General features: G+C 44.0%; 1 long non-coding RNA gene across 1 annotated transcript in view; it reads right to left on the reverse strand.

Annotated features, from left to right (window-relative positions):
- LOC146432533 (uncharacterized) overlaps positions 1-21,196 on the reverse strand; it is a 45,087-nt gene that overhangs the window by 17,086 nt on the left and 6,805 nt on the right. Inside the window, exon 2 of the long non-coding RNA XR_014854171.1 lies at positions 20,751-20,842. This is a non-coding gene — a long non-coding RNA (uncharacterized LOC146432533). The remainder of the gene's footprint in view (positions 1-20,750; positions 20,843-21,196) is intronic.

The following is a 21,196-nucleotide window of genomic DNA, read 5'->3' on the forward strand; positions in this document are numbered from 1 at the left end:
AAAGCAAAAATTGCTTGCACAAGGAAAGCAGCTGCTGTGTGACAGACTTATTTACACCTTGCATTGGCATTTCTTTCATCTCTCTAACTCATGCATGGAGCAGTTCCAGAGCTCAGTGCAATTCCTACCCACAACAGAATATCCCAACTCCTGATGTGCAGTTACTCTGAGGATGCAAGAGACACTACTAAAGCAGAAAGTAACATTACATAATTCAGTAAAAGCTGTGCTCATGAGCAGGACAGGAGCTGGAAAGATTTCCAATGTTTCCATAAAACATCCCATTTCCCTCTATACAATCCTATCTCAGGAAACAAACACAACAAAACAAAATCTATTAATTCTAGGTTCTAAGACTAAAGAAGGAAATGACAAGTTATATTAAGAAAAACAGGGTGGCACTTGAAAAGAAAAACTAAGATGTCTCCAATTACTAAAAGCAGATCCATGTGTCCCCTTTGGTGCTGAAGCAAAACTGAAACAATTCTAGAACTACTCCTTTTTCTTCAATTTATTTTAAAACAAGAATGCTGAATGATAGATTTACCTCAATTAAAAAAAAAGGATTAATCCCAGAAATCATTAATATATTTCAGTAAGATTATTTAAACTCCTTAAACTGTTTGTTTCCAAGTCTAAAACGGTTTAAAGCTCATTGTGTAAATACGGAGCTTCTGAACATCCTGCTGAATTCAACAGCACAGAAAGTCTCCAGCATCATTAGAAATAACACATTGTTTGCATTTTTCATAAAGACATCAAGTGTATTTCATCCCTCTGAAACACGATCTGCCCCAGGGAATTATGGATGAGCAAAACCAGAACAAGTGGAAGTTTAATTTTTTTTTAAATGCCAAGAAGCCAATGGGTTAAGCTCTCAATTTATCTTTGTTTCTCCAAAGATACAACACTCTCGCAGAGACATTAAGAGTGAGACCACACCTGTGTTTCTTTAGCGGTGGCCTGCTGAAAATATTTGTCAGGCATTGTGTCAGAAGCCAGAGCACATTCCTTCACTTTATGATTAACCTTTGGAGAGATTACGTTGGGAAAAGGCTCAAAGTGACATTCAGAGTGAATTAACGGCGCTCAGGCTCAAGGCTTTGCCCTTGAAGCTGCCGGTGTGATTCAAACAAAGCCTAAGTCAGACGTGGAGTGAGTGTCCAGAGGAAACAGAATCCACAGTCAAGTGCTGAAAACAAGCCAGGGACGTTTTGATGTTTGGGCAGTGGTAAATTCAATACTCCATAGGAAAAAGAAAAAAGAAAAATGAGAGAAAACTGACCCTTCAAACCAGATCTGGTCACAGTGATGAGCAGATCAGCTTGAGTGGAGTCAAACCTGACCAAAATCTGCACCCAGGCTGGGAACAGATCCCTCCTTGCCTCATCCCACAGCACCCCAACCATCTGTAACAGGTTCTGCCATCTCTGCTGGGCTTGGCACTGCTCCGAGCCATTCCTCCTGACAGGGTTTGCTCTCTGGATCTGTGTCAGCTGGGGCAACTCCAGCCTTGTTTCATTGAGAGTTTATCTCGAGACTAAAGCAAAAGTCAGAGGCTGCCTGAGTCTGGGCACTCGGCCAAATCTCCAAAGACAAAGAACTTTGTCCAGCACAATGCTAATAAATGATTACACCCTCCTTTTACAAAACATTAATTCACTTGACTCGGGGCACAGGATCCCTTTTCCAAGTGTACAGTAAGGGTTTAAAGAAAAAACATACCCACGGCAAAGCAACAGCAACAAGCCCTGACCAAACAGATTTTCCCACTGTACACTGAACAGACTCCCTCAGCCCACAGCAGTGATTTGAACCAGGAATGAGGTGGTAGGAGTGAAACAGAGTGAATGCACTGCGGGTGTTTGGGAGGAGGAGGGTGAGGAGCACCAGGCAAAGGCTCTGCTGTGCTCCCCAGTCCCCTGTGGTCACCGCGGTGGCACGCAGGACAAGGGGATCCCTCACCACCCAGCTCCTGTTGAGCTGCTCAGGCACTGCTTGGGGACTGTCCTGCCTCTCGCTCTGCCTGGGACCTTTGCCCAAGCCGCATGTTTTTTCCCTTAAAGCCTGGATGCAAAATAACACCGAACGCTTCCAGAGCAGCCAGCGCGGCTCTGCGCTGCCCGGGGGTGACAGAGCTGCTGAGTGACAGGGCTGGAACCAGCGGCCATCTGAGAGCAACCCTGCAAACCATGAGAGGAGAATATTCCATGTTGTTGAGCACCATCTGCTGGTACCTTGGCCACGGACAAACGTGCAGCCACCTCCACCTGAAGCTCCTCTTCCAAGGAGGACAGGAGCTCCCTTAACGCACCAACTGCTGATCTTGCTATCTTCCATTGCAACTTTTTGTTATTCTTACAGCAGTGCTGCAGTGTCACAGCCTGACATGGGTGGGGTTGGTGACTGTTTCTGCATCGGTCAATACCTGTCTGCATCCAGCTTCACCTTTATTTGAAATTTATTCCATCAGCTAGAAGTCCATCATTTGAAGGTGAACATTTAGCAGCCTAATCTCAAACAAAAAGCAGATGGTGCCCCTCCTGAGAACGAGGATTTCCCTAAAAACTCCTGGGAAAGGACTTCAGGACAACCAGAAGATGTGTGGCTTCATCTCTATCCCTGTGTATCATTGTTGTTGCTTCCTCATGAAAGGCATGAGGAGGACAAGGGAAATGACACAGTTCACTACAGTAAATTTTAAATGCTACTTTGATATAAACTTTTTTGTATGATTGAGAGTAATTCCCTGTCTTAAATTACTAAAAGTCCTGTGGCAGGGATTGGTTTGAGTGCTCCAGCCTCTCCCAAAAGCTCCCATTCTCCATACTGCTCCACAGCACTTTGCTTCTGCCCTTGGAATGCAGCAAGCTGGCAGCTACATCCATGCATTCATCAGGAGTCTGTAAACTCCACATGGGATTAAGCCCTGCATGTTCCTCAAGCATCTGATATTCAGGAACATCTGGGATTTCCAGTGCAGACCTTTCCTATCACCAAATCATTAAACTCAGTTTTTTCAGGTGGAAGAGAAATAACAGGGACACTTGGTCTCTCCTGGGTGTCTCAGGTTTTGGGGAGCTGTGGGGTTTTGGTTCATCAGAAAGACTTGATATCAAGTAAATATTTGTAGCTCACAGACATTCTTTCCCTGTTGAGTGACTTCTCAATACTTGGACTTTGAGGTTGTTTCTGTCAACATCAAGGATTTCTGGTTTTTTCTTTTTTTAATAAATTCCAAAAATCCTTGAAAAACACTAAGACAAAGGCATGACTCACATTCAGAATTTCCTGTTGATTTTTTTTTTAAATGACCAGGATGTCATTGGACTGCTTGTCCTAAAATAAACTGATTACAATGATTTTTAAGAGCCATGGGATATAGAAGGTTTAAAGCAGCAATTCTTGCCTTTTGAGCCCTTCTCACCAGCAGTGCTGTGAGTGGAGCCCCCAGGGCAATCTCTGGGACTTCTGCAGGCACAAAATTCCCAGAAATGGGCTTTAGAGATCCAGTTCTCACCAAAGACTGATAAAGCTCTTCCTGTAAACTGAGACTTAACAGAAACAAAGCCCAAAATCATCTCCAAAATCAGAAATGCACTTCCAGGTTTGTCCTGTGGGATATCAACACAGCCTTACAGGGTGGGAGGTTGATAGAGACACCAAGGGCTGATAAGTTCCTCTTCCTCTGGACCAGGCATGCTGGGAATGGGGAGCAATGACCAGTCTGGATCACTTTTCCCCATGCTGCAGGTCAGACACAGCTCTGCCACCCAACAGCACAGCCTTGTCTCTGTCAGCAGCACAAGCTGTGGGCTGCCAGTGGCAGGGAGATGAAGATAAATGGGAAGGAAGCACACAAGCAAAATCTGAAACAGAGAGGAAGTGGTTTGGGATGGCACTTGGAAGTGGCCCAGGAGCACAAGGCTTGCAGTGGGTTCTGCTGGAGCCCGGAGGAAGTTGATGCAACAATGTTCCTTACAGACACATTAACCAGAGAAGGAAATTTTGGGTTTTTTCTCAGGCTCTCACGTTCATCCAAAGCATTGCTCTCTCAGAAAAACATTCTGTTTGTTCATTAGACGAGGAGGATTTCTGCTGACCAGAAATCTGAATTTGAATACCATATGCTCCATAAATCCACCCAGCTAGTGCTGATGATCTGTGAGTTATTTCATTAGCATTATGCAACTCCAAGGGGGGAGAGGCCATGCTAAACTCCATAAAACTTCTCGAATCCTGTGGAGGAGGGGTGGTGGGGAGAGAAGGAGACTCTCCTAATCCAAAGAACACATTATGAAACTCAGTTTTGGTCAGGCTGACAGGGTTTGCTGGTGAGCAGAGCTTTCACACGCCTTTCACACACGCAGATTTTGCAACAGCAGAGGAAAGCCTTGGTACAAATCACAGAAGGTTAACAGGCAAGAGAGGCTGTTCCTTGATCCATTCTGAACTGGTGCTGATCCCAGAGCATGAATCACAGAGCCAGCTGAGCACAGGATGCTCAAAGACAGGAGGAGACTCTCTTTGCACCGCTCTTGATGTGAGAGCAACAACAAAACGGGGAGGGAGGTGGTGAAGCCCTGGCTTGGGAGCACAGCCTGCATGACTCATCCCCCAAAAAGCATCTTGAAAAGTCTCACAGCTGAGAAGCAGCCAGCCAAGAGACTCTTGCTATTCAGAAATTTAGTATACAAGGAATGAAAATTTGTTATGGAGTTACATATGGCGCTACATCTGCAAATATTTTACATTTTCAAATGTTTAGAGAATTACAGAAATACTAACTTCTCCAGCCTCCCTGTAAATGTTCTGAACACATTTTATAGGAGCAGCAGAGGCAGGAAAGTAGCTTTCTCCAAAGCCAGACAGTCAGTAGCAGTTTTGAGGAGATCCAGAGCTACAAAACACTGCAGAATGTGGAAGAATGTTCATCTCATGGCACACACAGATTTACTGCAACTGCATTCACCCCCACTTTTATTCTTATGGTTTGGGGATTATTATATAATTTTATTTAAAATTCCATCACATATTTGGGGAAATGAGATTAGTGGCACCACCACCTTTACACCAGCTATGAAAAAGCAAATAAAAGAAAACATTTTAGTTCATTTTAGATCCTTATTATCTCTGCATGCATTTCATGATATTAATGAATGTTGACAATGAATGTTATGTTGACAAAAGCAAGAACTATGCAGAGAATTGATAATGAAACATCCAGAGCAAAGACTCTTTTTGAAATCCTGATTTAACTCTTCCTACTTATAAATCCCCAGTCAGCTTTTCAGGACACAGAATCATCCTTGGAGACTTTAGTTGCTCCATCAAGTAATGCACATCCAAAATGATGAAAAAAAGAGAAAGCAGAATGTTTAGGAACATCTTATGGGCTCTAAGCTGCTCCCAGGAAACCATTCCTGCACAGTTGATACAAGTGAATGAACAACAATGAAATTCTGGTAGCAAACAATCTATAAAGAGGAGAAAAAGTCAGCAAATTGCTGACTGCAGGCTCTGCTCAGGAGCTCCTGCCTCCTGAAGCCCATTGGTTTGTGGCACACAAAGTGCAGCTGGAAAAGGCTCAGCTCTGGCTGTCCTGGTTGAACAAAAGGCTGCAGCCCAGCGATTGGCACCATTCCAGCTGGGGCTTTTGGCATCCAGAGCTGCAGCTCTCTGCTAGCTGTGCTCAGGCTGTGCACAGCCCCATTAATAAAGATGGGCTGCTCCCCCCAGGGAATGGCTGTAAAACTCCAAAGTGGTGACCTGCTGGTAGTGCAGCCGAGGCTGGGATGGACCTTTCCTCCTCCTCCTCCTCCCTTTCGCTCTCCTTGCACACTTTGAGCCCATATGGCCAAACCCAGGCGTGGTTTTAGGGACTTCCACTGCTGCACTCCCATGTAAGCCAGTGTTTGTGTGTTTGCAGAGGACACAGGAACTGATACAACACATCTGCTCCCACAACACTATTTCTTTCATCTGGTGGAGTTTTGGCTTCTCGGAGAGGAAGTAATTGGCTGTTAATTATGGGGGCTGAGAACTGGTCACATCACAGAGCTGTGTTTGCAAGCATGATTCATGACAGCATCATTTCTCAGCAGCTGTCAGCAGTAGAGGCTCAGCACTTACAAGAAACTATTATAATATTATACCAGCAAAGGATGAAGACAAATGCTGTGCACAGCTGAGAAAGCAGCAAACAAAATATTTTTCTTAAACCTTTATTCGATAGAGAATCAACTTGAAACATGCTGTTTCTCAGGAGAGATAAACAACAACCCTGCCAGCACGGCTTCCCAGACCGTGAAACTGAAATCCAAACTCTTCAGATGTCCTCCCCAGAGCTGGATGAAAAATGAAAGACCTTTTCTCATTAATAGCTGGAAATTTTAAACTTGTTCTTAATACTCCCCAGACTGTCTCTGTTCCTGTGTCTTTCTTGTCTTGTGCTTAAATTGTTTGCTCCTTGGGGAAGACATTTTGATTTGTTATCTTCATATAGGCCCTAGGAGATCTGGCCAAAATCCAGCCCTGAAGTATTTAAAACTGGGAAAACAATCAACCTGCATCAGATCAGGAGTCCATATAGAACAGCATCCTGTCTCCAGTGACTCCCAGTAGCAAATGCTTTGGGGGAGAAAATGCAAATATCAGAGCATGTGTGGACTGAACTTCTTCCTGCCTGTATTCTCCCTGCTCCCTGCAGCTCAGTGAGAAACAAACAATAAGAAATAAAATGTGCATTATGGCCCTGGTGCATAACAGAGAGCTCTAAATGCCATTTATTGTTGCTGTTGTGGGCAATTCTTTCCAAGGGAGCTTTGGCAAACCAGGGGAAGTTTGTCCTGTCAGGTGTTAACTCATCCTTGCAGATCCCATCAGCTGAGGTAGCTCCAGATCCTCTACCACACCTGGGAGGGGTGAGTTGTACTCATCCCATTTTACAGACCTGTGCAGTGACAAATTGGAATCAGTGGCAGTTCAGGTGACAATGCTGGGTTTAAACTGAGGTAATTAAGAAATCCCTTCCATAGTGTCCCATCATTCAGCTCTGCTAAATCTGCCCAGACATTGCACACAAACATTTGTATCACTGTAAAGAAAGTCTGCTCTCAAATTTTCTTGTAGAAACCAAACTTTAGAGCACTGGTCACTGGAAGGGAGAGTTGCACACAAACAGTTTGTCATAACCTCAGTTCTAGGCTGGGTTTCCACAGCATCAATAAAAATAAGAAGTTCTACAGAAGCTGTAGAGAACTCTTCTCTCCTCAGCAACAACCATAAACCTCCTGTTTGCCAGAGCAACCACCAGGAAGAAGAAGATGGTAAAATGGGCAGAACCTCTGCCCCAACTTAGTCATCAGCCATGGTGAAAAACAAGGTGACCCAAAGACAACACACACTGAGGAAAAGGGGCTTTTATAAGCAATTCAAATACTTCTGTATGGGCTTCAAACTTTCTGGTGTGGTTTTACATCCGCAGTTCCCTTCTGGATAATTGATGCTGGGGAAAAGTCTGGTTTGCAGTAGGCAGGAAAAATTAAGGCTTCACGTTGTTTGTGGGCTAAACCAAAATACCAAGACTTGTATGTAAAACACAAATGAGAAGAAAGGAAAAACAATGCTATAAAAAATCCCTCAAAGGAGTTTAAAGAGAGCTGACAGATAACAACATCTCCACAAAGCAGGGCCTGAGCCTTTTTCCCACTGAATTCCTGAGACCCTGGAGGAGAAATTGAGCAAAATGTTTGTTTCTCAATACCCAAGAAACTTTCATCTCAAGACTACTTGTATCAGGAAAAGGGGAGCTCTAGGAATTTGAAGATGATTATATATTGCCCTCAAAATTCTGATTTTCACATCAGAGAAAAGCAAGACATTTCCTTCATTACATGAAAACTGACTCTCCCTGGGATTAGAAATAAAATATTACAGTTTTATTGATGGGGAAGTGACTGCCAGAGAGAAAAAATTCCCTTGTCCAATAACCAGAAAGTGAGTATCAATAAGAATTTCTTACATATCTTTGAAGGTTAGACAGGGGCAGAGCTGTGGTGTCACAATGCCATGTAATGGATGTTTGGACAGCACACAGGAAGATGGGTAGGTCTGGAGCTCAGTTTTTGTCTCTTGGTGAGTATGAGCTAGAAAAACTGGAGGAGCAGAGCTTTCAGCTCCAAAGAGTCAGGGCTTATGGTCTAACACCATCTGACTAAGCTTAATCCAATGGTGAGCAGTTCCTGATTCATCAATCTTTGTGCAACTTTTCAGGTCCAGTGACTCAACTCCAAACCCAGTCCCAGTTCCTCAGCACCAGAGTCACATCCTTGAGTCTGGCCAAGACTCTCAGCACAGACACAGAGGAAGAAATAAAAAAAAACATCTCAGACACCCCTGTCTTCACACCTGTTCAACACTCCCAACCCCAAGATAAATTAACTCTGCCGCTGTTGCCAACATTAACAGAAGTCATTCAAAGAAAAACAGTAGGCAAGTCCTAAATCTGGAAGTTTGGAGGGCACCAGCCTCTGTTTCTGCAAGTTTTGCAGAGAAGACAAATAGTTCTGATGAGAGTTGAGAATTTAGTCTGCAGTAAATGTGCCACAGACCATAGAGCAGAAGCACCCCAAGAGTTAAAGGTGGTGTTACCTTATTGATCAAAAGCTGAGTTGTGAAGAATTTCAAAATCCACACTTATTCAAGTTGTCTTTGCAATTCCTGGACCTTACAGACATCCAAAGCAGGGTGAACTCCCCAAAATGTATCACCCACACAAGAGTTTCCAAGGTAATTCTGCCCCCTGATAAAAGCTCATCAGCTCTTTAATCATTTTCAGGTGGCACCCATAGAACAGTCATGATTCTGCCCAGATTGGCATCACCTGTGAGGATCTGAGTCCCAGCCTTCCTCCCCATTGCTGAAACTCAAAGCCATGTGCTCCAAAACAGGCTGGGTGGAAGGGCTGAGCATGAGCTGCAGCTGCCCAGCCAACAAAACACAGCTGTGCATGGCTGCTGATCTGCTCACAAGGTTCCTCCCAAACACTGGGAGGCTTGGTGGCTTTTGTTCCACGACCACAACTGGAGCCATTCACCCTCATGTGACTGCAATCACAGAGCCAAAAATTGGCTTGAGAACAGCCCTGTCTTACAGAATTTGCAATCCTGGCCAAAATCCGATGCTGATGGTTTGTGCCAAGAAGGTTCTTTCCCGGTGGGGACTGTGGGAACTGCACCTCTGAGGGTGATGCACAGGCAAATCAGCTTATTCCCTGTCATTCCCTGTATGTTCTCCTTGGGAAGTGGCCCTTGGGAAGTGGCCTGAGCTGGCTTTGCTGCTCCAAGACAAGGATTTGAGGATTGCAGTCAGAAGACACTTGACAGGCTTGGAGGCACTGCCTGCCCATCCAATGGCCATTCCCAATCAACTTTTGGAGTAATGTTGAAGATTCATCTCAAAACTAAACATCTCAGCTGGATAATCTTTAACCAACTCATCACAAAGAAAAACAGCATCTTTTGCAGAAGGAGGAGGAAACGTGGACAGTTCCCTTCTGCACAGATTTATTGGAAAGGTTTTAATAAACACAGATGTTGGGAACGGATGGCTACTGTGTAATCATGTGTAGAAAAAGCCAAAGCACAAAATATCCCTTAATGAAGACCCACATACCATGCAATATTCCAAAACAAGGGAGGAAGAAAGATGGGTGGTGTTACAAACAGAGAAATTGCAAGAATCCAGCTGCCAATATTTATTTTTTAAAAAAATTATTTATTCTCCCACCCTATTTGTAAGCAAAAGAGCCTGAAAAGACCTTGCTCTGAGCAGCACACAGGGCAGCTCAAGAGACCTACGTGGCATTTGAGTCAATTTTTAGAGAATTAAGCCCAGTTTTAAGCAATGACATTGAGAGGCAGGGACACCTTCCACTAGCCCAGGCTGCTCCAAGCCCTGTCCAGCCTGGCCTTGGACACTTCCAGGGATCCAGGGGCAGCCACAGCTTCTCTGGGCAACTGAAGATTTTAATCTCCTCTGTTCCACTTTTTAGAGGTATAAAATATATAAAAAATCTTCATGAAAATATTTGAGGCAATGAAGCTGTTGCCCTCTGCAATTCCCAGTAGCAACAGTGGTTCTGCTGTGATCAGGAATAATCCTGGATTAGCACAAATGTGTTCACCTTTTCCAAAGAAGAGAAGAAAAAATAACTGGACACCGAAGCAAACAGAAAGTCCAAATTTCTGGCTTTTAGCAGTTATTAGTGCAAAAATAGTATTTTAATTTTTCTGGAACTGAGAATATAATAAATTGGTGGAGTATCTCCATAGCATTTTTAGGGAATTTCACTCTCCCTTCCCCCTCCTTAATTTGTAATTTTCATTCACTAATCACAGCAAAATAATATCCAAGAAGAAAAAGTTATTTTTGCCAGTCCAATATCCCTCTTATGCCAGTGAACTTTGCTGAAGAACCCCAAACTCAGGCAACTTAAGAATATATTTGTAATATTCAACAAAATAATAAATTCAGCACATGACACAGGAAATAATAATCAGATGATCTCAGCCCCAGAAGTATTTCACTGCTGTGGAAATGCCAGGTTGGAGAGTTCATGTGGAAAAGGAAAAGCCTTGTAACTTCTCCAAACATCAGTCATCACTTCCAGATACCTCTAAATACAGCCATTCATTTCACACTGCAGGATATTGTATTGAAAAGCAAGGCAGGGCCAACACAGCACCTTCTACCACTAAATATGCACTGCACAAACCTTAGCTAAGTGTGTTTTTCCTATTTGGAATAGGGCTCTTTCATTTCCAAAAAAGAGCTTCATGCTTCTCGCAGAGCAAAATATTTATAGCCACTTGCAAAAAAAAGAAAAGGAAAAAAAAAAAAAAAAGAGCTTGAAAAGGCAAATCCAGAGGTATTCCAAGATAGCTCCGTGTCAAATATAGAATGACTCATCCACCTCTTTCAATGAAAATGTTCATCCCAGATAGATCAAAGGCCCTGAGTACACCAAGCCCTTTTTGCTAAACCTGGCAGGAGAGTAAAAAGGTTTTCAATCAGCAGCCACTTGGTGGGAGGTCTGGGAACAAATGAAAGCCAGAAGACGCTGGCATTTGAGAGAGACCATCCCCTACAATGCACAATAGGGACAATGTATATAATGTAAGCACAGTTCACAAGGAATAGAGGAAAGCCTGGCTGGATGGTTTTGTGCAGCTCTACCATGTGGATCTGATATTCTGCCTTATTTTCCTATAAGTTCTGCCTTATTTTCCTATGGACTTTCTAAGGTCCTCCCCAGTTCCTATCACCCGTGTGCTTTCACAGACACGGCTTTGCAGGCTGGGCTCTTCAGCGACGATTTCTTTGGAGGCTGGATGGATCCTGCCAGGCTGCCCAGCTCTGTGTGTCTGTGCAGTAAAGGAGCCTCTGCAAACTGCGATATTCCTGTTAGCTCCTCTTTTACCGCTTGGGCTTCCACCTCTTCCACCACCCCCACAAAGGTTGGGCTGCGGGGGAAGGGAAACCACAAAACACAGGAAAGCAAAATGTCAAAGTCTAATTTAAAATAACCCTGACCTGCTGCAGCGGCTGCTTGCAGCGGGAGAACACAAGGCTAAAGATTATCTTGCACAGTGGCGTTTTGTGTTGTGCTGCGGCTGCAGCCTCTCCCTCCGGCCGCCCCGGGAAGGCAGCGGCTCCCCCGGATGCTCCTAGTTTCCCGGCGGCTCCGGGATGCTCCTGGATCCTCCGATCCCAGGGGTTCGGCGGTTCCCCCGGGACATGCCGGCTCTCCCGATCCCGGGGCTCAGCGGTTCCCCCGGGACATCCCAGCTCTCCCGATCCCGGGGTTCAGCGGTTCCCCCGGGACATCCCGGCTCTCCCGATCCCGGGGTTCAGCGGTTCCCCCGGGACATCCCGGCTCTCCCGCGGCCGCAGCGCCGATCCCACGCTGCCATCGTGCGGTCGCTGCCGGCTCCTCGCACCACTCTTTTCTCCGAGCCAGAATCGTGGAATGGTTTGGGTTGGATGGGACATTAAAGCTCATCCCATTCCACCCCTACCATGGGCAGGGACACCTTCCACTATCCCAGGCTGCTCCAAGTCTCAGTGTCCAACCTGGCCTTGGACACTCCAGGGATCCAGGGGCAGCACAGCTTCTCTGGGCACCCTGTGCCAGGGCCTCACCACCTCACAGGGAACAATTCCTTCCCAATATCCCATCTAACCCTGCCCTCTGGCAGTTCAAAGTCGTGATCCCCTCTGTCAAGCACTGCTGGGACTTGGGCATTCCCAATTTCCTCAGGACTGATTTTGAGGACTGTGAGCTCTGTGATTCAGGCAGGACACAGGTGGCCCCTCCTGCCAGGGTTAAATAAGAATGAACATTTCCATGTCCAAAGGTTCAGCACTTCTGTGCAGTAAAGCCATCATCCCATATTCCTCTCACCAAACACTTTACCTCACCGTTTATGGGAAATGGAGAGAACTGTATCCTGTAAATGTTCCTCAACTCCTTCCCAATTTCCTTTGTCCTCCTGCTCAGCTGGCTGTTGTTTACCACCTTCAGCAGCAGACACAGCAGGCCAGGAGACCTATTTCCATCCTCCAGTGTGGCTCATCCATGGCCAGCAAATAACCAGAGGCACCAGGAATACCCAGGCTGACCAAACCATTCCAAACAAGGCAGCGCTGCCAGACCACAAGGCACAGCCTCCAGCTCACTCCTCACTGGGATACTCTGAGCACAAGGAGCTGGGATGACACAGATTTGTGTTAACACCACACTGACCAAGGTTTACTCCACTGACCCAACAGCTCCACACACAGCTGCCTCAGCTTTCCACACACAGGATGCTCCAGCCCTGCCACTGCAGCTGGACACAACTTTTAGGAAGTCATTACAGGGAGAAAAGCTCACTGCAAGTTTCTTGAGTTTGGAGGTTTTATGCTATGTTTTTTTAACTCTTTTTAAATATTAACTGTGCAGAATTGACGATTCCTACAAAAGGGAAAATCCTGACACTAATATGCTTCTTGGTCATAAAGAATTCATGCATTTTACCCTGTTTTGAAACTCATTAACCAAGCTTCTGCAAGCAATTTTTCTGTGACCCAAAGTAACAAACAGTTTGAAAATTTCTCTGGGTAACAGTTGCCTACAAAGCACTTAAAATTTATAAACTTCTTGTCCAGTTTGTGCCATTTATCATTGCTAAAGTAAATGGAAGCAGTGGAATCGACTATGCATCATGAGTAATATAATGCAATATTAAAGGACACCCAGTGGAGCACTTTGGAGGCTGAAGGATCTAAATCATACACTTGGTGCTGGGAAACCATAAGGAAAATGTGCAGCTCCATTTGTTGGTGGCTGGAGCTGTCAGTGCTCAGCGTCCTGTGAGCACAGAGTTACAGGACTGACAGCAGGGATTTACTCTTTATGTGAATGAGAAGGGAACAGAGGAAAGAATTCCTAAGGAGTGATCCCAAGCCTTTCCACACTGCCCAAGCTACACAAAACTTTGCAGGGAGATGAGGAGATGGGCTCAGGCAAAGGAAGAGCTCAACTCATGCCAGTGAGGGTCCCAGCTGGGCAGCCTGGAGCAGCCCAGCTCCTTTGGGGAGTCCATTCCACTTTGGAATTCTTTTCTGTTGTCCTCTGGTTTTTTAATATGTATTATTTTTAATCTTGCCTGCATTCCTTTTCTTTCCCTCTTTTTGATTTTTCATTGAGTCTCACTGAAGAGATACAGAATCATGATGTAAGAAATAAGTCACCCTTCCCATTCCTCTGTTCCTCCTCCAAAAATCTGCAAATTCCATCAGCTGAAGGATGTGGGACAGGGAGATGGATCAGGGCAGCAAGGGAGGCACAGACACAAATCCTGCTTGGTGCAGGGCTGTGCTTTTACTGGGGAAGAAGTAATAGAAGGGTCAGGACAATTACAGAAATTGGGAGATGAAAGTTTAAATTCCTTGAGTGTTTATCTTCATTTGTCCATTTTTGGCTCTCAAGATGGACACGTAGACATTACCACCCCCAGCCAAATTCTGAGAGGATTTATGAAAGATGAAGCAATATGAACTTCATGTCAAAAGTCTCAAAATGCTATTAAATCCATGTTTGTGTCCTTAATATCAAAATATACATTATTTTTCTGGTATGATGGTCAAACAGTTCTATTGCTCTTCTGGGATAATTATACGTATTATTACTATTACTAAGAAGCCTTTCTCCACCACAATTACAGAATAAAAGTTTGGAAGAAAATAGATAAAAATATTCCAATTACTCAAAAACACCCAGAAAACAATGAATTTTGAAAGCATATTTATCTGCTTTAAGCTTATGGTCTTTAGCAAAATCTCCTGACTTTGGAGAGTATTTTTGGCTTTTGAAAGCTACCACTTGGATCTCTAAAGCTGCTCTTCACAGCCACTTCCTTCAAATCTTTGCAGAAAACCTCTGGGACTGACACAAGGAGCAAACAAGGATTCACATCAGCACCACTGCCTCGTGCTTCCCTGGCCTGATGTTTTTATGGCAAAAGTCCCTTTATTTGTAACCCCAGCAGTGCTTAATCAGTTAGCCCTTAACTGGGATCACACCATGCAAACCCAGTGAGCAAATCTGCCCCAGGAAAATATGGAGATTCCACATGGCTGGAATGATTATTTACACCCAGGAGTGCATGGAATCCTGACCTCCAATGGCAGCTGGGCCTGGCTGGGCTGGGAGCTCCAGTGGGAACTTCCCAAGCAGGATGAATGTGCAGAGAGGACATCACCCCTTCCAGAACATTTGCAGGTCTGCCACCCATCCAGACTGATGCTATCAAGGGTAATCTTGAGCTGGGGGCATTTGGCACCCTCAGCAACATGCCCAGTTCAGTCTGGAAGGGTTTCCCACTGCCAGCTCTACCTGACATTCTGGTCAGCTCATCTCCACCTCCAGACTCAACAAAGCACCTCTGCATTGCCCTCCCATGAAACCCCAGCCTGTCCTATATGGGGAGCTCATGGAATGGTAAATTAGACTCTGAGCTTCTTTGGGATGCTTTGGGAAGGCATGAAAAAGGAGACCATTTTGGTATTCTAATACTGTAATGATATTCAGTGCAGTATCAAAGTCTAGTCCCCATGGCTCTGATTTCCAAAATGCCAAGTCCCTGCAGGACACACGCACACACTTCAGAAACAAAACACCATAAAAAGATCAAAGATCCCTCTGGGAATACATTCTCTGCACTCTTCAAAGCCAAATGTCCCCTCACTTGCCCCCTTGTAAACTGATTAATTTCAATGGGAAGAGCTCACAAAATCAGCAAATGCATGCGGGGAGGGTAAGTGTTTGTACATGTTAACTCTGCAAGCAAAACCCAGAGAACCCTGTGGATTTTTCTCTGCTCGACAGAAACAACAGGCCTTCCACTAATTCTCATTTCCAAGCTGCAGTTGGTGTTTAATCTGTTACCAGGCAGCTTTTCCTTGAGTTGTTTTGCACATGGCTGAGCTGCAGCCCCTTTCCCTGGCTGGAGCAGTAAATGAGAGCACCATCTGGCCAGGCCCTGCCTGCTCCAGCCCCAGCGCCTGCGGTGCAATTCCAAAATGTGAGGAATGCTCACCCAGAAGACTCAGTTCACATCCTCCCTCCTATTGACTAAAGCTGCTCTGTCCCTTCTGGGCTGCTTTATTGAAGAATTTGGTGGGAAGACGAGGGCTCTGAAATCCAAACCATCTTCAAATGTGCCTGTGTGTGGTCCGAGCAGGCAGCTTATGCAATGAGAAATGGGAAGCCACTAAAATGATTCTGCTTCTAAATATTTTGACCTTTATTGACATTTATAAGTAGCAGGCAGCTTAATTACCAATTAAAGGAAGTTATTAGCTACAAAAGGAGCCTGTTCTTTTTTCCCCTTATGGCTCCTTTCCCAAACCAGGGCTGTTAGATGAGATTTCTGTGGCAGGACAAGGCAGAGGAGCCCAGGAGACCTTGGCTGCTTTATGGCAAATCTACACAGAAATCCTTATAGAAGTCAAAAACCTTCATAAAGTGGATACTCCAGGGACAGCCCATGCACAACAACAGACTCTCCATTGCTGGTGGGGTTAAAGCCTTGTATTAGAGCACTGTCCTGTTTTCCTGCATGGATTTGCTTGATGGACATTATTTCTGGCTGATTTTCTTTCAAGCACACCCATAAAAAGGCCTTGCCAGACTGGTTTTGTGGGGTTTTTTTCCACTTCTTTTCTTCACAATATGTATTTAGGGGCTGGCCTGAGGAGCTGAGAATATACAAGGCTTGGCTGCTAATCCTGACACACACTGTTAAAACAACTGGAAGTTCTACCCCAGAGATGGATGAATTCCTAGAGCAAACAAAGCAGCTCCTTTAAAATCACCTAGAGCCAAATTCTCCATACAGGATTGCAAGAGCTGGGAGCTCTGCACGTATTTATTGTCCCACTAGAGCATTAGGATTGTTTGCTGGGTGATGGCACTCATGAGAACATCTTAATTAAAATATGTATATTGGAATGATCAGTGCTCTCCCATAATTTTAGAGTATCTTTCAATAAAAATAAGTAAAATATATACCAAAACTGCAATATGAGCAGAGCTCTGATACTGACAGATATAGGTATGATTTTTAAAACTAAATTAGTGCTAATATGAATTAAAAAATAGCCTCATGAAAGAACTGCCCTACACATATTATTTTCAGTTGTGTAACACACATTAATGTTGTTTTAAGAGTCTTTTTACATGAAGGGAGGTGCAATGTAGAGAAGACATGGAAACCCAAAGATATTTAAAACATTATTTCCTCCTCGGGTGAATAACCCCAAGGTATGATTTTTCAGTAGCTGCAAAGGTGGGTAAGTGGGTAAGACCTCATTTTGGAATATGATATGGAAGTTCCAGCATTCTCTCAGTAATTTAGATTTTCTTCAACTTTTCTCCTGCTTATATCCAAAGAAGTCCAACAATCCTTTCCATGAACCTTAGCTTCTGATTTTCTGACAAACTTCTGGACTCTCAAGCAAGACTTTCAATGCTATTTTTTTCTTTCCCTGAATTTTTACTCCAGATCTCCATGGCTTTTTCTTCTCAGTATTCTTTACACCTTTTTTACTGAGTTGGTTATTCACCCTCACTTTCAGAGGTGAAAGTTGTTTACTTTCAACATATTTGAAACTTAGAATTTGATCCTGAAATCACTCAAGTCAAAGGCAACAAGGGTGTTCTGTTCAGAGGGAGTAGAACAGACTCAGGTTCCTGGACATTGTATTTTCAATCAGAGAGACTTCACATTTCAAAGGAAATCATTTGCATCATGTTAATATTCACTGTCCACCTACAGAGGATGGGAAATTTGCTGGACAAGAGGGTTAAATGTGCCAATTCCAAGAGGGCAGAGCTGCTCTCAGCTGTACCTGCAGCAGGAAATGACATCAAACCCCTCTGCAGGCACAGCTCAGGGCAGCCAGACTGGTTCTTATGTACATGGAAGGTCAGCTGAGATCCCTGAGTGGGGATTTCATCCCAACAACAAAACCCAAACTAAAGCTCAAGGGAAAGAAGGTCCCACAGGGAAGCTGCTGCAGCCCATCTGACACAGACATCCAGTTATCAAATGTCTGAGAAGAAATTACATCCAGATATATTTTCCTGCAGTTTAATAACCAGGAAAGCTTGTGCAAATATCAGCTGCAAAGACTTGGAAAAGCAAATCAAACCCAAGCTTGCAACAGTGAACAGGTATGAGTAGGAATGAAATATTTGCCTGGATTTTGAGAACCTTGAACAGTTCAGTAAATCACAGCACTCCACGTACACAGCCTGATAGGAGTCAGGCACTGCCCTTGAGAGCTGGGCAGTGGGTTTGGGAGGAAGGAAATAGCTGCCACATGCAGTAAATAAAAAGAAGTTTAAAAAAAAATACACACAGAGCTCTGCTGCAGAATCATTCCATTGAGCCTGGCTAGAAACACAGGCAGCTACAAACCAATCATTCATCTCCAACATAAACACAGATTGGGTTCGACTTGCAGTAACATAGGTTGAGATTTTTAGTAGATGACATAAATAAATGTATTTTTATATTTCCTGACCACATTAAGCTTGAAATCAAGAGTTCTAAAATGTGAGCCACACACTGTAAGACTTCTAATAGCCAATAAATTCAGACAGTCACACTGAAGCAATGTTTTCTCCTTAAAGGTACATTTTGCTGCAGTGTATATAAATACAAGGGGTCTTGTTTTTTTATGGATTTGTAATTATATGTAGCTGAACATGATCATTCAATAAAGGTTAAAGTTCTCTTAGGAGGACACCAAGATGGAAACCACTTCAGAAGGCACAATCTTGGATCCCAAATATTATTTCTACATGGAAGGACATTAGTAAGGAGATGGAGGAAGGCTGAAGAAAATTATTCTCCAAAAAAAAAGATCAATCCAGGAAAGGTAAAACATGCTGGCTCAAGAACATCAATGTATTCCTCTGTTCCTGCCACACCCCTGCTACATTAAGAAAACACAAAACCAGTTCTCATCCTGCCTAGTGCATCCACTTCCCATGTGTAAAGTAGGGATTACAGTGCTGGAATTCCTTCAGGTGCTGTTAAAGGAATGAATGATCCTAGAGAATCACCAGTAATACTAAAGAGCTAAAATACTCCCTAATAAAAGGTCAGTTTTCATCTCCAGCCCTTCCAGCACTTCAAAGTGGAGCTCAGCATTATCCCCATGACATCCCACACTGGGAAATGGAATCCAGCACAGTGAGGAACTTTTCAGCTCCTCAGAAAGGGCCAGCAGCAATGCCAGGAGTGATTTTCAGGTGGCAGAGAAGGTGTGTGAGATGCACAAAGGCTGATGCCCAGCAGACAGAGAGCTCAGGGCTGCAGATCACAAGGCTGAATTTCAGCTTTGCTCCCACACAAGCTCTGGCTGAAGGACACAGTCCTTGCCCAGGCTTGGAAGGCAAATCCCTCACCACAGCACAAGGCTGTTTGGTTTTTGGAGGCACCACTTCCAGTGGGTCTCTCACAGAGACGAGTTCCCAGTGGGGGAGCCATAAAGAGTCAGTGTTTGCTGGCTGCAGAGCCCCTGACTGCCTGCATGTGCTGGAGAAGCCAAATGGAAATGGCAGAGCGCTGATGTCACTGCAGCACTGTTGCTTTGGAGGCTGCTCAGCTTTCCTCGGGGCGCCCATGCCTTGCAGGAGCTCTGTCTCCTGGCTGGAGGTTTATGAGCAGAGAGAAGTGGAGATGGCAGCTGAGAGGGAGGCAAAGAATCCTCTTCGGGGTGAATTTGTCATTTCTAGCTCAGTTTAAAAACTGGCAGTTGAGAGTGAGTGAATGGAATGGACAAGCAGAATAAATTAGAAATCACCAACTGCTTTCAAGGGGAATTGAGCTGCATGTGACAAACAAAATTAATAAGAACTTCCCCACCCACCTAGGTTAAGGTTGAAAAGTCAAGTGTTGAAGGGCTGGAAACAGCAGAGTTCAGGCTGCCATGTGTAGTCCTAATTCACATCTCCTGTGTGATACAATTAAAAGCTATTTTTCCCCATGGCCTCACCCCATTTAGTGGGTAGGATGAACAGAACTATTCAGTATTGCTTTTTTTTTACCTTTTTGAGTCAATGTGTGGCCTTGGTTTTATTTATAGCATGCCATTTAAACTCCTCACTGAAAACAGGATTATTCATATCCTTGTGGGTTTTAATATAACACTTATCACAGAAATATTTGCTTCAAAAACATAACAAATGTCTCATGACAAAACCCCTGCCAGTGAGGTGGGATGGTAGCACAACCCCTTGAGCCCAACTGCTTAATCAGAATCAGAGGTCCCACAAGATTGTTTTGCTTAGTATGAGATCATCTGAATGTAATACAGTGTATAATATATTCTTGGGTTTGAGCAAACCAGTGGTAACAAAACCCCATTTCTCTGAGAGAGAACTCCAAGACTTCCAGTGCCCTGAGTTCTGGGTATGGAAAAGCATCTGTTTCCTGTCAGCAGTGGCCACAGCATTTGCAAACCTTGTTCTCTGTGGTTTAAAGCATCTCCTTCTGAGACCATGGGGCAAACAAGCAAGGCCTGATCTGAAGCAAAACAACATAGCAGAGGAAGGCTGGAGTGAGATTTTTCCTGGCTCAGTTGATTCTGGAGGATTCACACTGAAATGTGCAGTTTAAAATGAAAAAGAGTGACTCCTACCTCTGTTTCAGGCCTCTGTGTACATGCATGGGGTTATGTAATACACCTAAAACCAAAAAAGTTGTCATATCTGATTGCAAAACACCTGAAACATCTTGAAAGTTGTAGCACACAACAGTGCTAATGTTCTTTTTCAGCAGTTAATCAACCAGCAGCAGAGTTCTAACAGAGTTTAGCTCAGGCACTACACAATCATTCCTCTCACAGACAAGACAATTCACATCCACCCTTTTGATTCGGATCTGGGCTACAAATCAAGTAACTTTCCTTTTGACACATCGTCTCTGTAGGAAAAAATGTTGCTTCAGGTTCTTCCACAAGTATGAAACCATTTGATAAATACAATTTTCAAGTTTATACAGGAGCCTGCAGTCCCACCTGCACTTCCAGTCAGGGAAATCAATCCATGATTCCCTGTCATGCTGCTTGTTTTACAGCACAGTCTCAGAGAAAAGAGCTTGTTAGAAACATTTTTAAAAATATTTACTTACTGTTCTGACAGCCCTCAGGATCTCTTTTTCTTCTTCTGGTCTGTGCTGCTTATCTCACACTGTTCCTCACTGATGCTGTCTTCAGAGGATAGCTGAAAGAAAATTGCACAATGCCAACAGTTTATATCCCCCAGACTGGAAATCTGGCATGTCTGGAGCATTGTTATTATCATTATTATTACAAATATATTTTGGAATTTGTATTTTTGGCATAACGGGAAGATTCATTATAAAGAATGTAGCTCAGCTTTTTCAAAACATGTTCAATCAGCTTGGATCACATCAAACTCAAGTATTGCAGAGATGAGTGGCACTAAGATTTTTTCTTGATTTAATGTAGCAAAAAGAAAGTGCACAAACATAATCTCAAGTATCACTTAGCAGCATCTTTAAAATACTGCTATTATTGTTGTGTTCAGGCTGTATTTAACCCTTCCCAGGACAAA

Source organism: Lichenostomus cassidix, chromosome 10 (assembly GCF_008360975.1).
Source record: "Lichenostomus cassidix isolate B80296 chromosome 10, HeHo_3.0, whole genome shotgun sequence".
NCBI lineage: Eukaryota > Metazoa > Chordata > Aves > Passeriformes > Meliphagidae > Lichenostomus > Lichenostomus cassidix.